Here is a 13188-nt window from a genome sequence, read left to right on the forward strand (position 1 = left end):
GGTGGGGGTGGCTTGGGCATATCAGCTGTATACAAGAGATAAAGGAGAGGGGAGAGGACAGAACCCTGGGGGACGCCAGCCGTGGGATAAAAGATACGGGAGTTGGTGTTGTGGAGGGTGACATAGGAAGGACGGTGCGAGAGGAAGGAAGCGACCAGACGGACAAAATTGATAGGCAGGGCGTAGGTTTGGAGTTTAAAGAGGAGACCGGGATGCCATACACGGTCATAGGCATTTTGGAGGTCAAGGGAAACAAAAATGGCGGAGCGACGTGAGTTGAGCTGGAGGGACAGAAGGTGAACAAGGTTGAGGAGTTGGTCGTCAGCAGAGAAGGAGGGTCGGAAGCCACACTGGGTAAGGGGGAGGAGGTGGTGTTGAGCAAGGTGCCGATGGATACGGTGGGAGAGGATGGATTCAAGGACCTTACTGAAGACGGAGGTGAGGCAGATGGGACGATAGGAAGAGGCGGCAGAAGGGGGTTTGTTGGGTTTGAGGAAGAGGAGGACGCGGGAGGTCTTCCACAGGTCAGGGTAGAAGCCAGTAGAGAGGATGACATTATAGAGATGGGCGAGGACAGTTAGGAAGGAATAGGGGCTTTCTCGAAGGTGACGGTAGGTGACACAGTCGTGACCAGGGGCCGTGTTGCGTTTGGACTGGAGGAGAAGTTTAATGTCTTGTGCTGTGATGGGAGTGTTGACGTCGGAGGGGGGCAACTGCCCCAAGTACTGGAGACTAGGAGCAAGTGGAGCGACTGAGGTATCAGCACGTGCCATGACGGTGGGGAAAAGAGAATAATCAAAGTGGGGATCATCGGGGATGGAGAAGACCTCGGAAAGGTGGGAAGCGAAGTGGTTGGCCTTACTGAGGTTGTCTGGAAGGGGGCGATCGTTATGGAGAAGGGGGTAGTGGGGAGCGGAAAGGGAACCAGTAAGACGATGGAAGGCAGACCAGTACTTGGAGGAGTTGATAGGGAGGGTGGCATTGAGTCGTGTGCAGGTCTGGCGCCAGTCCCGGCGTTTCGTGGCTGTAATAAGGTTCCGTACGTGTCGCTGTAGTTGCCGGTGGCGTTGGAGTGTATCCCTGTCACGAGTGCGGAGGAAGGAGCGATAGAGGCGGCGGGATTCATGGAGGAGGAGGACAGCCCGCGGAGGGAGAGTGGGACGGTGTGGGTGGATGGTTTTAGTAGGAACATGGGCCTCCACGGCGTCAGTAATTACCGTCTGAAGGAAGGACGAGGCACGGATGATGTCGTCAGGATGGCGATAGGTAAGAGGGTGGCTTTCGACCTGGGTGGAGATGGAGTCCCGGTAGGCATCCCAGTTGGCACGGCGATAGTCATGGACGACCTTGGGAGGGGGTGCAGGTTGCGGGGCCGGAGGGGGGCGGTTGGCAGACGTTATGGTGAGAAGGACAGGGAGGTGATCGCTACCTGTGGGGTCAAGGACGGCAACAGTGATACGCCCAAGGAGGTTGGCGGAGGCAATGACAACATCGGGGGTGGTGTTACTTTCGGGTCGGGTGTGCTGGGGAATGGGAACAAGGTCACCCTGGATTGTGGAGAGGAACTGATGCCACCGCCGAAGGGCAGCAGGAGTGCGGCTATGGACGTTGAGGTCGGCGGCAATCACATAGGTGGAGAAGGTGCGGTCAATGTGTGAGATGAAGTCATAAGTAAGAGGAGCAGTGGAGCGGACATAGATGGTGGCACAGGTAATGGTGATGGAGGGGAAGAAGACGCTAAGGATAAGGTGTTCAGTGGGGTCATTGAGGAGAGGTTGTGGCCGGACGGGGATATGCTTAAGGTGGCCAATCGCGACTCCACCCTGCGCACGAGGACCAGGAGCATCAGTGCGGTGGAGGATATAGGGGGAGGTGCGGATAGAATGGTGGGGCTGGAGAAAGGTTTCGTTCAAGAGGAAGGTGTCGACCTGGTGGTGGGAGAGGGTGTGCATGAGGAGGTATTTGTTGGAGCGGAAGGAGCGAATGTTCTGGAAGAGGATGCGAGACTCGTGCCGCGCCATGACGGGAAGGAGGGGGGGGAAGAGAGGGAAGGGAAGAGACTTAAACTAGGGTGTCGAGGCGGGTGAAGGTGAAGTGGGCTGGGTTGTGGGAGTAAGTGGCGAAAGTGTTCAGGTGGAAAACAGAGCGAGCAGCAAGGGATATTTGTTGGAAGGTGTGCGGGCGCTGAAAAGGGTGAATGTTTTGGAGTACAACGGTAATGAACCGGATGATGTCCTCGGCCGTGGGGGGTGGACGGAGGGAATTGTTAGGATGGACAGGAGGATCGACGGGACGAACTGGGACTGTAAGTTCAGGGGTGGCTGGAGGGGGTTTAGCTTTACACTTGTGGGAGTATGTGGGATGGGGGCCATTGCAGGTATTACAGGAAGGAGGAGCAGCGAGGTTGGGGCAGTTCTTGAGAAAGTGGGAGGCCTTGCAATGGGGACAGGTGGGGGGGTTTTTGCAGTTGGGAGTCAGGTGGTCATTGTACATCAGGCACCGTTGGCAACGGTAGGATTGGGGAGGGGATTTGGAGGATTCAACAGGGTGGCGACGGTGGTAGATCAGGGCACCCTGGGTGAGGAGATGGTCTATGGACGGGGCTGACTCGGAGAATACCCGCATGAGGTAGGTGGGACCAGAGGCATTGTGGATACGGTGGGCAGAGCGGATTTCCAAGTCCGGGTGGGAGTTCAGTTCTACCAACACTTCATCCTCTGTGATCACCGGGCTGAGCTTGGTGATCACAGCAGTGTAGGTGGGGGGGCGACGGGGAGGCTGGGGCTGACGAGGAGTGGAAGCGGAAAGGAAGGGTGTCAGAGAGGCGTGGGGGCCAAACATAACTCGTGGGAGTTTTCGCAGGAGGTCTGTGTGAAATGATGGGGACGGGGACTTGATAAGGACTGAGTCCCTGCGGGGAATGAGCTGGGAGATGGGAGCACCAGGTAAGTACTTTCGTATTTCCTTGGTGAGGGTACGAGCGTCGAGGAACTTAGGATCGGGAGTGGACAGGACAAAGGTGTGGAGGGTGGGGGCCAAGGTAGGGGTGGCAGGAGGAGGGGTGGTGTCCATGGTGACGGCAGGGGGAGGGGGAGGTGGCGTTGATTTCTTGTGGGAAGTGGCGGGAGCAGAGTCGGTGAGGACGCGCTTTTGGGGTTTTTTGGAGACTGGAGGCTGGGAGGAGGGGAGAGGGACGGGGAGGAGAGGGAGGTGGCGGGTGGCAGATCCCTGTGGCGTAGTGGAGGCACCGGGAGAAGCAGCTGGTTCAGTGGCGGCGATGGTGGCTCGGCGCAACGTGATGCGTGCGGGAGATGCAGAAGATGAAGCGACGGGGTCGGTGAGAGAGGGGAAGCCAACCACCTGAGGGGCGGCAGCAGAGGCGGCAACAGATGCGTACGTGAGGGCGGGGGTAGGAGTGGGAGCTGGTGAGGGTGCGGAGGCTGGGGGAAGGGAGTAGAGGTGTGGGTATACAGCAGGGGAGGAGATAGGGGGGTGTGTAAGTGGGGGAAGGGAGGGGGAGGTGGAAGGAGGGAGGCCAGAGGCGGCACTCCAGGAAGTGACTGTGGGAGAGGGGGAGGGGGAGGTGTAGATGACGGTGGAGGTGGGAGTACTCATTGCAGACGAACGGCGACGGACAGACGGACGTGCAGCAGGCGGCGTCGGCGTCGGCGATGGGCAGCGTCGGACGAACAGCAGGCAGCGTCGGACGAACAGCAGGCAGCGTCGGCGTCGGCGGCGAACAGACTGACGAACAGCAGGCGGCGGCGGCGGCGGCGGCGGCGGCGGCGGCGGCAATGGTTACGACGACGGCGATGGACAGCCAGCAGGCGGACGGACGGACGGACGGAACGAACGAACGAACGAACAGCGACAGCAGCGGGCAGACACACAGACAGACAGACAAACAAACACACACAATCTTCGAAGACGGAGATTCCACCCTGAGAGTAGCCCAGGCTTTGCAATCTGACGCTTTCGAAGGAGGGGATCCAACCCTCTAGATGAAAGCAGCAGTTTTTTTTTTTTTTTTTTTTTTTTTTTTTTTTTTTTTTTTTCTTTATTGTATTTCAATTCCCCATCGGGGCGGGCTGGCAGCAGCATATGCGCTGCTCTTCAGCCGAAAGACACAGAACAAAACAAGAGAAGACATTTAAAAACAGCAAAGGAGAGAAGAAGGCGAACATAGATATAAAAAGGGAGAACATCATGGAAGGCAATATACAAAAAAAACGGGGTGACTGTAAAATGGAGATAAAAAACTGTTTAAAAGTAGCACACACAAAAAATCCACACACTGCGACGATTAAAAGAACACAAGGCACAGTATGACTGGAGCATAAAGGTGTTGACGGATGGCATAGCACACAGCGTAACACTGACGGCGAACCTCAAGGCAGTACACAATTAAAATCACACCTCTTGACGCACACGGGAAACAGCACGAAACACAACACTGACGTGGCACACTGTTGATGAGCAATACAGAGGATCTGCCAGGTTCAAGGAGATGAGGGAGACCTGAAGAAGGGAGGGAGGGGAAGAGATGGGGGAGGGGAATGGGGGCGCTCGGAAGAGGGCCAGGTAGGGAGGGATGTGGGAAGGAGAGAGGCAAGTATGGGGGGCAGGGTCTCAGGGGAGGGGGGGGGGGATGGAGGAAAATCCGCTCTGGGAGAAGGAAGAAAGAGGAGAAGGGTTCCCTGGGGAGGGGGGGGGGAACAAGGCCGGGTTATAGTTGGAAGGAAGGGTATATGTCACGGCGAAGTTCGTCATCCGGGAGGGGAAGGCGTTGGAAATTGCCCTGATGAAGGAGATGGAGGGTGTGGAGGTGGAGAGAGGGAGGGATACAGCGATAGAGGCGCGGCAACGGGCGGGGGGTGGAGAGGAAGGAGGAAACCAGAGGGTGGGGGGGATCAAGCCTGCGAACAATGTAAAGGATGCGGAGATGTTGGAGGAACAAGAGGAGGTGGGGGAAGGGGATCAGTTCATACAGGAGCCGTGTGGGGGAAGGAAGGCGGATACGGAAGGCAAGGCGGAGCGCATGGCGTTCAAGGATTTGGAGAGCCTTGTAAAAGCGGGTGGGGGCGGAGATCCAGGCGACGCTGGCATAACAGAGGATAGGACGGATGAGGGAGTTGTAGGTGTGGAGGATGGTAGAAGGATGCAATCCCCATGTCCGGCCGGACAGGAGTTTCAGCAGGCGGAGGCGGGAATGGGCTTTCTGCTGGATGGTCAGGAGATGAGGGGTCCAGGTGAGGTGTCGGTCAAGGGTGAGGCCAAGGTATTTCAGGGTGGGGGTGAGTTGGATAGGACGACCATAAAGGGTGAGGTAGAAATCTTGGAGGCGAAAGGAGCGAGTGGTACGGCCTATGATGATTGCCTGGGTTTTGGAGGGGTTGAGACGGAGGAGCCACTGATTACACCAAGTGGTGAACTGGTTAAGGTGGGTTTGGAGGGTACGTTGAGACCGTTGAAGGGTAGGATAGAGAGCCAGGAAGGCGGTGTCATCAGCATATTGGAGAAGGTGAACTGGTGGGGGTGGCTTGGGCATATCAGCTGTATACAAGAGATAAAGGAGAGGGGAGAGGACAGAACCCTGGGGGACGCCAGCCGTGGGATAAAAGATACGGGAGTTGGTGTTGTGGAGGGTGACATAGGAAGGACGGTGCGAGAGGAAGGAAGCGACCAGACGGACAAAATTGATAGGCAGGGCGTAGGTTTGGAGTTTAAAGAGGAGACCGGGATGCCATACACGGTCATAGGCATTTTGGAGGTCAAGGGAAACAAAAATGGCAGAGCGACGTGAGTTGAGCTGGAGGGACAGAAGGTGAACAAGGTTGAGGAGTTGGTCGTCAGCAGAGAAGGAGGGTCGGAAGCCACACTGGGTAAGGGGGAGGAGGTGGTGTTGAGCAAGGTGCCGATGGATACGGTGGGAGAGGATGGATTCAAGGACCTTACTGAAGATGGAGGTGAGGCAGATGGGACGATAGGAAGAGGCGGCAGAAGGGGGTTTGTTGGGTTTGAGGAAGAGGAGGACGCGGGAGGTCTTCCACAGGTCAGGGTAGAAGCCAGTAGAGAGGATGACATTATAGAGATGGGCGAGGACAGTTAGGAAGGAATAGGGGCTTTCTCGAAGGTGACGGTAGGTGACACAGTCGTGACCAGGGGCCGTGTTGCGTTTGGACTGGAGGAGAAGTTTAATGTCTTGTGCTGTGATGGGAGTGTTGACGTCGGAGGGGGGCAACTGCCCCAAGTACTGGAGACTAGGAGCAAGTGGAGCGACTGAGGTATCAGCACGTGCCATGACGGTGGGGAAAAGAGAATAATCAAAGTGGGGATCATCGGGGATGGAGAAGACCTCGGAAAGGTGGGAAGCGAAGTGGTTGGCCTTACTGAGGTTGTCTGGAAGGGGGCGATCGTTATGGAGAAGGGGGTAGTGGGGAGCGGAAAGGGAACCAGTAAGACGATGGAAGGCAGACCAGTACTTGGAGGAGTTGATAGGGAGAGTGGCATTGAGTCGTGTGCAGGTCTGGCGCCAGTCCCGGCGTTTCGTTGCTGTAATAAGGTTCCGTACGTGTCGCTGTATTTGCTGGTGGCGTTGGAGTGTATCCCTGTCACGAGTGCGGAGGAAGGAGCGATAGAGGCGGCGGGATTCACGGAGGAGGAGGACAGCCCGCGGAGGGAGAGTGGGACGGTGTGGGTGGATGGTTTTAGTAGGAACATGGGCCTCCACGGCGTCAGTAATTACCGTCTGAAGGAAGGACGAGGCACGGATGATGTCGTCAGGATGGCGATAGGTAAGAGGGTGGCTGTCGACCTGGGTGGAGATGGAGTCCCGGTAGGCATCCCAGTTGGCACGGCGATAGTCATGGACGACCTTGGGAGGGGGTGCAGGTTGCGGAGCCGGAGGGGGGCGGTTGGCAGACGTTATGGTGAGAAGGACAGGGAGGTGATCGCTACCTGTGGGGTCAAGGACGGCAACAGTGATACGCCCAAGGAGGTTGGCGGAGGCAATGACTACATCGGGGGTGGTGTTACTTTCGGGTCGGGTGTGCTGGGGAATGGGAACAAGGTCACCCTGGATTGTGGAGAGGAACTGATGCCACCGCCGAAGGGCAGCAGGAGTGCGGCTATGGACGTTGAGGTCGGCGGCAATCACATAGGTGGAGAAGGTGCGGTCAATGTGTGAGATGAAGTCATAAGGAAGAGGAGCAGTGGAGCGGACATAGATGGTGGCACAGGTAATGGTGATGGAGGGGAAGAAGACGCTAAGGATAAGGTGTGCAGGGGGGTCATTGAGGAGAGGTTGTGGCCGGACGGGGATATGCGTAAGGTGGCCATTCGCGACTCCACCCTGCGCACGAGGACCAGGAGCATCAGTGCGGTGGAGGATATAGGGGGAGGTGCAGATAGAATGGTGGGGCTGGAGAAAGGTTTCGTTCAAGAGGAAGGTGTCGACCTGGTGGTGGGAGAGGGTGTGCATGAGGAGGTATTTGTTGGAGCGGAAGGAGCGAATGTTCTGGAAGAGGATGCGAGACTCGTGCCGCGCCATGACGGGAAGGAGGGGGGGGAAGAGAGGGAAGGGAAGAGACTTAAACTAGGGTGTCGAGGCGGGTGAAGGTGAAGTGGGCTTGGTTGTGGGAGTAAGTGGCGAAAGTGTTCAGGTGGAAAACAGAGCGAGCAGCAAGGGATATTTGTTGGAAGGTGTGCGGGCGCTGAAAAGGGTGAATGTTTTGGAGTACAACGGTAATGAACCGGATGATGTCCTCGGCCGTGGGGGGTGGACGGAGGGAATTGTTAGGATGGACAGGAGGATCGACGGGACGAACTGGGACTGTAAGTTCAGGGGTGGCTGGAGGGGGTTTAGCTTTACACTTGTAGGAGTATGTGGGATGGGGGCCATTGCAGGTATTACAGGAAGGAGGAGCAGCGAGGTTGGGGCAGTTCTTGAGAAAGTGGGAGGCCTTGCAATGGGGACAGGTGGGGGGGTTTTTGCAGTTGGGAGTCAGGTGGTCATTGTACATCAGGCACCGTTGGCAACGGTAGGATTGGGGAGGGGATTTGGAGGATTCAACAGGGTGGCGACGGTGGTATATCAGGGCACCCTGGGTGAGGAGATGGTCTATGGACGGGGCAGACTCGGAGAATACCCGCATGAGGTAGGTGGGACCAGAGGCATTGTGGATACGGCGGGCAGAGCGGATTTCCAAGTCCGGGTGGGAGTTCAGTTCTACCAACACTTCATCCTCTGTGATCACCGGGCTGAGCTTGGTGATCACAGCGGTGTAGGTGGGGGGGCGACGGGGAGGCTGGGGCTGACGAGGAGTGGAAGCGGAAAGGAAGGGTGTCAGAGAGGCGTGGGGGCCAAACATAACTCGTGGGAGTTTTCGCAGGAGGTCTGTGTGAAATGATGGGGACGGGGACTTGATAAGGACTGAGTCCCTGCGGGGAATGAGTTGGGAGATGGGAGCACCAGGTAAGTACTTTCGTATTTCCTTGGTGAGGGTACGAGCGTCGAGGAACTTAGGATCGGGAGTGGACAGGACAAAGGTGTGGAGGGTGGGGGCCAAGGTAGGGGTGGCAGGAGGAGGGGTGGTGTCCATGGTGACGGCAGGGGGAGGGGGAGGTGGCGTTGATTTCTTGTGGGAAGTGGCGGGAGCAGAGTCGGTGAGGACGCGCTTTTGGGGTTTTTTGGAGACTGGAGGCTGGGAGGAGGGGAGAGGGATGGGGAGGAGAGGGAGGTGGCGGGTGGCAGATCCCTGTGGCGTAGTGGAGGCACCGGTAGAAGCAGCTGGTTCAGTGGCGGCGATGGTGGCTCGGCGCAACGTGATGCGTGCGGGAGATGCAGAAGACGAAGCGACGGGGTCGGTGAGAGAGGGGAAGCCAACCACCTGAGGGGCGGCAGCAGAGGCGGCAACAGATGCGTACGTGAGGGCGGGGGTAGGAGTGGGAGCTGTTGAGGGTGCGGAGGCTGGGGGAAGGGAGTAGAGGTGTGGGTATACAGCAGGGGAGGAGATAGGGGGGTGTGTAAGTGGGGGAAGGGAGGGGGAGGTGGAAGGAGGGAGGCCAGAGGCGGCACTCCAGGAAGTGACTGTGGGAGAGGGGGAGGGGGAGGTGTAGATGACGGTGGAGGTGGGAGTACTCATTGCAGACGAACGGCGACGGACTGACGGACGTGCAGCAGGCGGCGTCGGCGTCGGCGATGGGCAGCGTCGGACGAACAGCAGGCGGCGTCGGCGTCGGCGGCGAACAGACTGACGAACAGCAGGCGGCGGCGGCGGCGGCGGCGGCGGCGGCAACGGTTACGACGACGGCGATGGACAGCCAGCAGGCGGACGGACGGACGGACGAACGAACGAACGATCGAACAGCGACAGCAGCGGGCAGACACACTGATAGACAGACAAACTAACAAACACACACAATCTTCGAAGACGGAGATTCCACCCTGAGAGTAGCCCAGGCTTTGCAATCTGACGCTTTCGAAGGAGGGGATCCAACCCTCTAGATGTCGAAAGCAGCAGTTTCTGGTGCCTACTTTAATAGCACCATTCGCACTATTCATTTGCGAGAGCATTTCTTAAATACCGAACCCATTCATAATTTTTTATATCCTTGACCGCTTTTTTCGAAAGATCTACGTTAGAAGGGGCTGTTACAAAATTCTTTTGCCTCCTGTGAGGATCGAACTCACGACCTCTGGTTTACTAGACCAGCGCTCTGCCACTGAGCTAAGGAGGCGCCGCCTAGTGCACATTTCGGGTACTTCAATCTTATGGACCAGTCAATCGGAGCCCTTCAGCTGGAAACGCACCGCATTAGCGACCATTATTTGTATTTAGTTAGCACAGCTGCTGCTTTCCTACACATCTCACACGATATCGATGTACGCCTAAAATTCCAAAACAACACTTTTATTTCATTTCAGAGCTACTTTCAGCTTCAAAAACCATTCCTCTGATATTCATACGAAGCTAGGCATCGTCGTAACCCGTTACGTTCATTACGCAAGGCTCACGAGAGGGGCGCAGGTTGCATCCGCGTAGACACAAAATTTTGCGCCGCCCAGCGTGGGGCTCGAACCCACGACCCTGAGATTAAGAGTCTCATGCTCTACCGACTGAGCTTGCCGTGCTCCACACAACGCGTCACGAGCCATACAGTATTTATGCGACCTGCGACCATCTATGGAAGATCCTTTTGACTACAGCTTATTTCCTGCTGCCACAAATGAGCTACAATTCCTATTCAATGAAATAAATTTTCCGAAAGGCATCAAATCTACTTGAAATGATACGTGGCTATCAGCACCATTATTCAACACACATGCTCGACTGTGCGCAGACGCCTGTGGCGTAGCTCTTGGGTCCTGAGTCAGACGCAGTAGTTCCAAAAATTTCTCCTGATCGGCACTGTGCCGAAAATTTCGCTACACAACCCCTTTGTCTTGCTTGAGCTTCAGGTAGACGCCGGTTTGCAGCCAGGAAGCGGACAGCAGCAACTTTCAACTAGATTTGTAGTACTCAAACAACTCAGTAAAACAGCATGCATCTTTTGCAGAACTGGAAAAACTCGACCGTGACAGGATTCGAACCTGCAATCTTCGGATCCGAAGTCCGACGCCTTATCCATTAGGCCACACGGTCACTGGCGCAATATGCTTCCCCACACACACCTCATTGTCGCCATTTGTACGCTTGCCGGAATGAATTTCCCATCTTTGACGCAATTCTCCATCTCCAATGTCAGTACTAAAAAGGCGACGCTACTTCTTGCTGTGTCCCATCGCAAGTTACATTCAAGCCCTTGTGACGCTGATCAAACAAGAGGTTGCAAATCAGCTTCAATCGCTTACTGCCATCTCAGTCGCTTGCAGAAGGTGCCTCACCCTATGTCATACAATGGCGAGTTGCCGCCATTACCAAAGCGGCGGCGGCGCCGACGACGACGACGACGACGACGACGACGACGACAACCGCGAGGGTCTCTACCAGGGGTAGAAAATACATCACAAGAACTAAGTATTCCACGTCGGCATTCTCCGGAGACTGCCAAAAGCAGCAGTTTTTTTTTTTTTTTTTTTTTTTTTTTCTTCCTTTATTGAATTTCAATTCCCCCCGAAGGGGGCGGGCTGGCAGCAGCTTAGGACGCCGCTCTGCAGCCTACAGGTTTTCTGACAAAGAGCAGGAGAATAAATAATAATAAAAAACAGGCGATATAATCGGGGACTCATTGAGTAACAAGGTGAAAAGAAAATGGGGAAATGAAAACAAACAACAGAGGGATGATGAAGCGAATAAAAATACATACGGAGCAGACAGGGGAAACAATAGACAATTAAAAAACACGGCGACAGTCTGGATTCTGTTCGCAAAGTATATAAAACGCACACCCAGCGACAGCATGGTTTCTGTTCGCAACACAACACTGAATAGTCACTAGAACACAGCACGAAAAAGTCGGCAAAGGTGACACCTCAGTCGAGAGCAGGTGGGGGGAAACTGAACAGGAGATGGGAAAACAAAAAGGGGGGGAAAGGAGAGTAAAAGCGAAGGGGGGGGGGGAACCGGGAAAGGAGCTGATGGAGGATGAGGACCCATAAGAGGGGTGGGGGGCAGACGCGACAGGGAGGGGGGTAGGCAGAGGAGGGGAAGACAAAAGGACTGGGGGGGAGAAGGGAGGTAGGGAGAGGTGTAGTGGGGAGGAAACAGGACGGTAGGGGGGGGGGGAAGAGGGAGCCCAGGGAAAGGACAGAGGAAAGGAGGGGGAGGGAGGATCAGAGTTGATAGAAAGGATAAATGGAGGGAGAGAGGGCATCATCCGGGAGGGGGAGTTGACGGAAGCCACCTTGGGAAAGGAGATGGAGGGTGTAGAGATGGAGGGTAGGGGGGACACAACGGTGAAGACGGGGCAGGGGGCGAGGATGGGAGAGGAGAGGAGCAACCAGGGGGTGAGGGGGTTCAAGACGGCGGGAGGTGTAGAGGATGCGGATATGTTCGAGGAAGAGGAGCAGATGGGGGAAAGGAATGAGATCATAGAGGAGCCGCGTGGGGGACGGGAGGCGGATACGGAAGGCGAGGCGGAGTGCATGACGCTCAAGGATCTGGAGGGACTGATAGAATTTGGGGGGGGCAGATATCCAGGCAGGACTGGCATAACAGAGGATGGGACGGATTAAGGATTTGTAGGTGTGGAGGATGGTAGAGGGGTGCAACCCCCATGTCCGGCCAGAGAGGAGTTTGAGGAGGCGGAGGCGGTTGTGGGCTTTGGATTGGATGGATCGGAGATGAGGGGTCCAGGTGAGGTGACGGTCAATGGTGAGGCCAAGGTAGGTGAGGGTGGGGGTGAGACGGACAGGACGTGCGCATACAGTAAGGGAGAAATCCAGGAGCCGGAAGGAGCGAGTGGTACGACCTACGATGATTGCCTGGGTCTTGGAAGGATTGAGTTTCAGGAGCCATTGGTTACACCATGCAGCAAAAAGGTCAAGGTGATTCTGGAGAAGGCGTTGGGACCGTTGGAGGGTAGGAGCGAGGGCGAGGAATGCGGTGTCATCAGCATATTGCAAGAGGTGCACTGGAGAGGGGGGTTGGGGCATATCTGCTGTGTACAGGAGGTAGAGGAGAGGGGAGAGGACAGAGCCCTGGGGCACACCGGCAGAGGGGTAGAAGGTGCGGGAATTGGCATGATGGATGGTAACGTAGGAGGGGCGGCGGGAGAGGAAGGAGGCCACCAGACGGATGTAGTTGATAGGAAGGGCGTAGGTTTGGAGTTTAAACAGGAGACCGGGATGCCAGACACGGTCGTAGGCCTTTTCAAGGTCAAGTGAGACAAAAATGGCGGAGCGACGGGAGTTAAGCTGGAGGGAGAGGAGATGAGTGAGGCGGAGGAGTTGGTCATCAGCAGAGAAGGAAGGTCGAAAGCCACATTGGGTGTTTGGGAGGAGGTGGTTTTGGTGGAGGTGGAGATGGATGCGCCGGGAAAGGATGGATTCCAAGAGCTTGCTGAACACCGACGTGAGACAGATAGGACGATAGGAAGAGGCATCAGATGGAGGCTTATTGGGTTTGGAGAACATCAGGATACGGGAGGTTTTCCACAGGTCGGGATAGAAGCCAGTGGCAAGGATGACATTGTAGAGGGCGGCAAGGAGGGAAAGGAAGGAGGGAGGGCAGTGTTTGAGGTGGCGGT

The 13188-nt window shown here is 56.1% G+C and overlaps 3 non-coding genes across 3 annotated transcripts; all 3 read right to left on the reverse strand.

Annotated features, from left to right (window-relative positions):
- Nucleotides 1-9666: 9666 nt before the first annotated feature.
- Nucleotides 9667-9738, reverse strand: Trnat-agu. Its single transcript has one exon. It is a non-coding gene; the product is annotated as a tRNA-Thr (tRNA).
- A 321-nt stretch (nt 9739-10059) lies between these two features.
- On the reverse strand, nt 10060-10132 carry Trnak-cuu. Its single transcript has one exon. It is a non-coding gene; the product is annotated as a tRNA-Lys (tRNA).
- Nucleotides 10133-10570: 438 nt separating this feature from the next.
- Nucleotides 10571-10643, reverse strand: Trnar-ucg. Its single transcript has one exon. It is a non-coding gene; the product is annotated as a tRNA-Arg (tRNA).
- Between the last annotated feature and the right edge of the window lie 2545 nt (nt 10644-13188).

This window comes from Schistocerca piceifrons, unplaced genomic scaffold (genome assembly GCF_021461385.2).
Source record: "Schistocerca piceifrons isolate TAMUIC-IGC-003096 unplaced genomic scaffold, iqSchPice1.1 HiC_scaffold_1772, whole genome shotgun sequence".
Lineage (NCBI taxonomy): Eukaryota > Metazoa > Arthropoda > Insecta > Orthoptera > Acrididae > Schistocerca > Schistocerca piceifrons.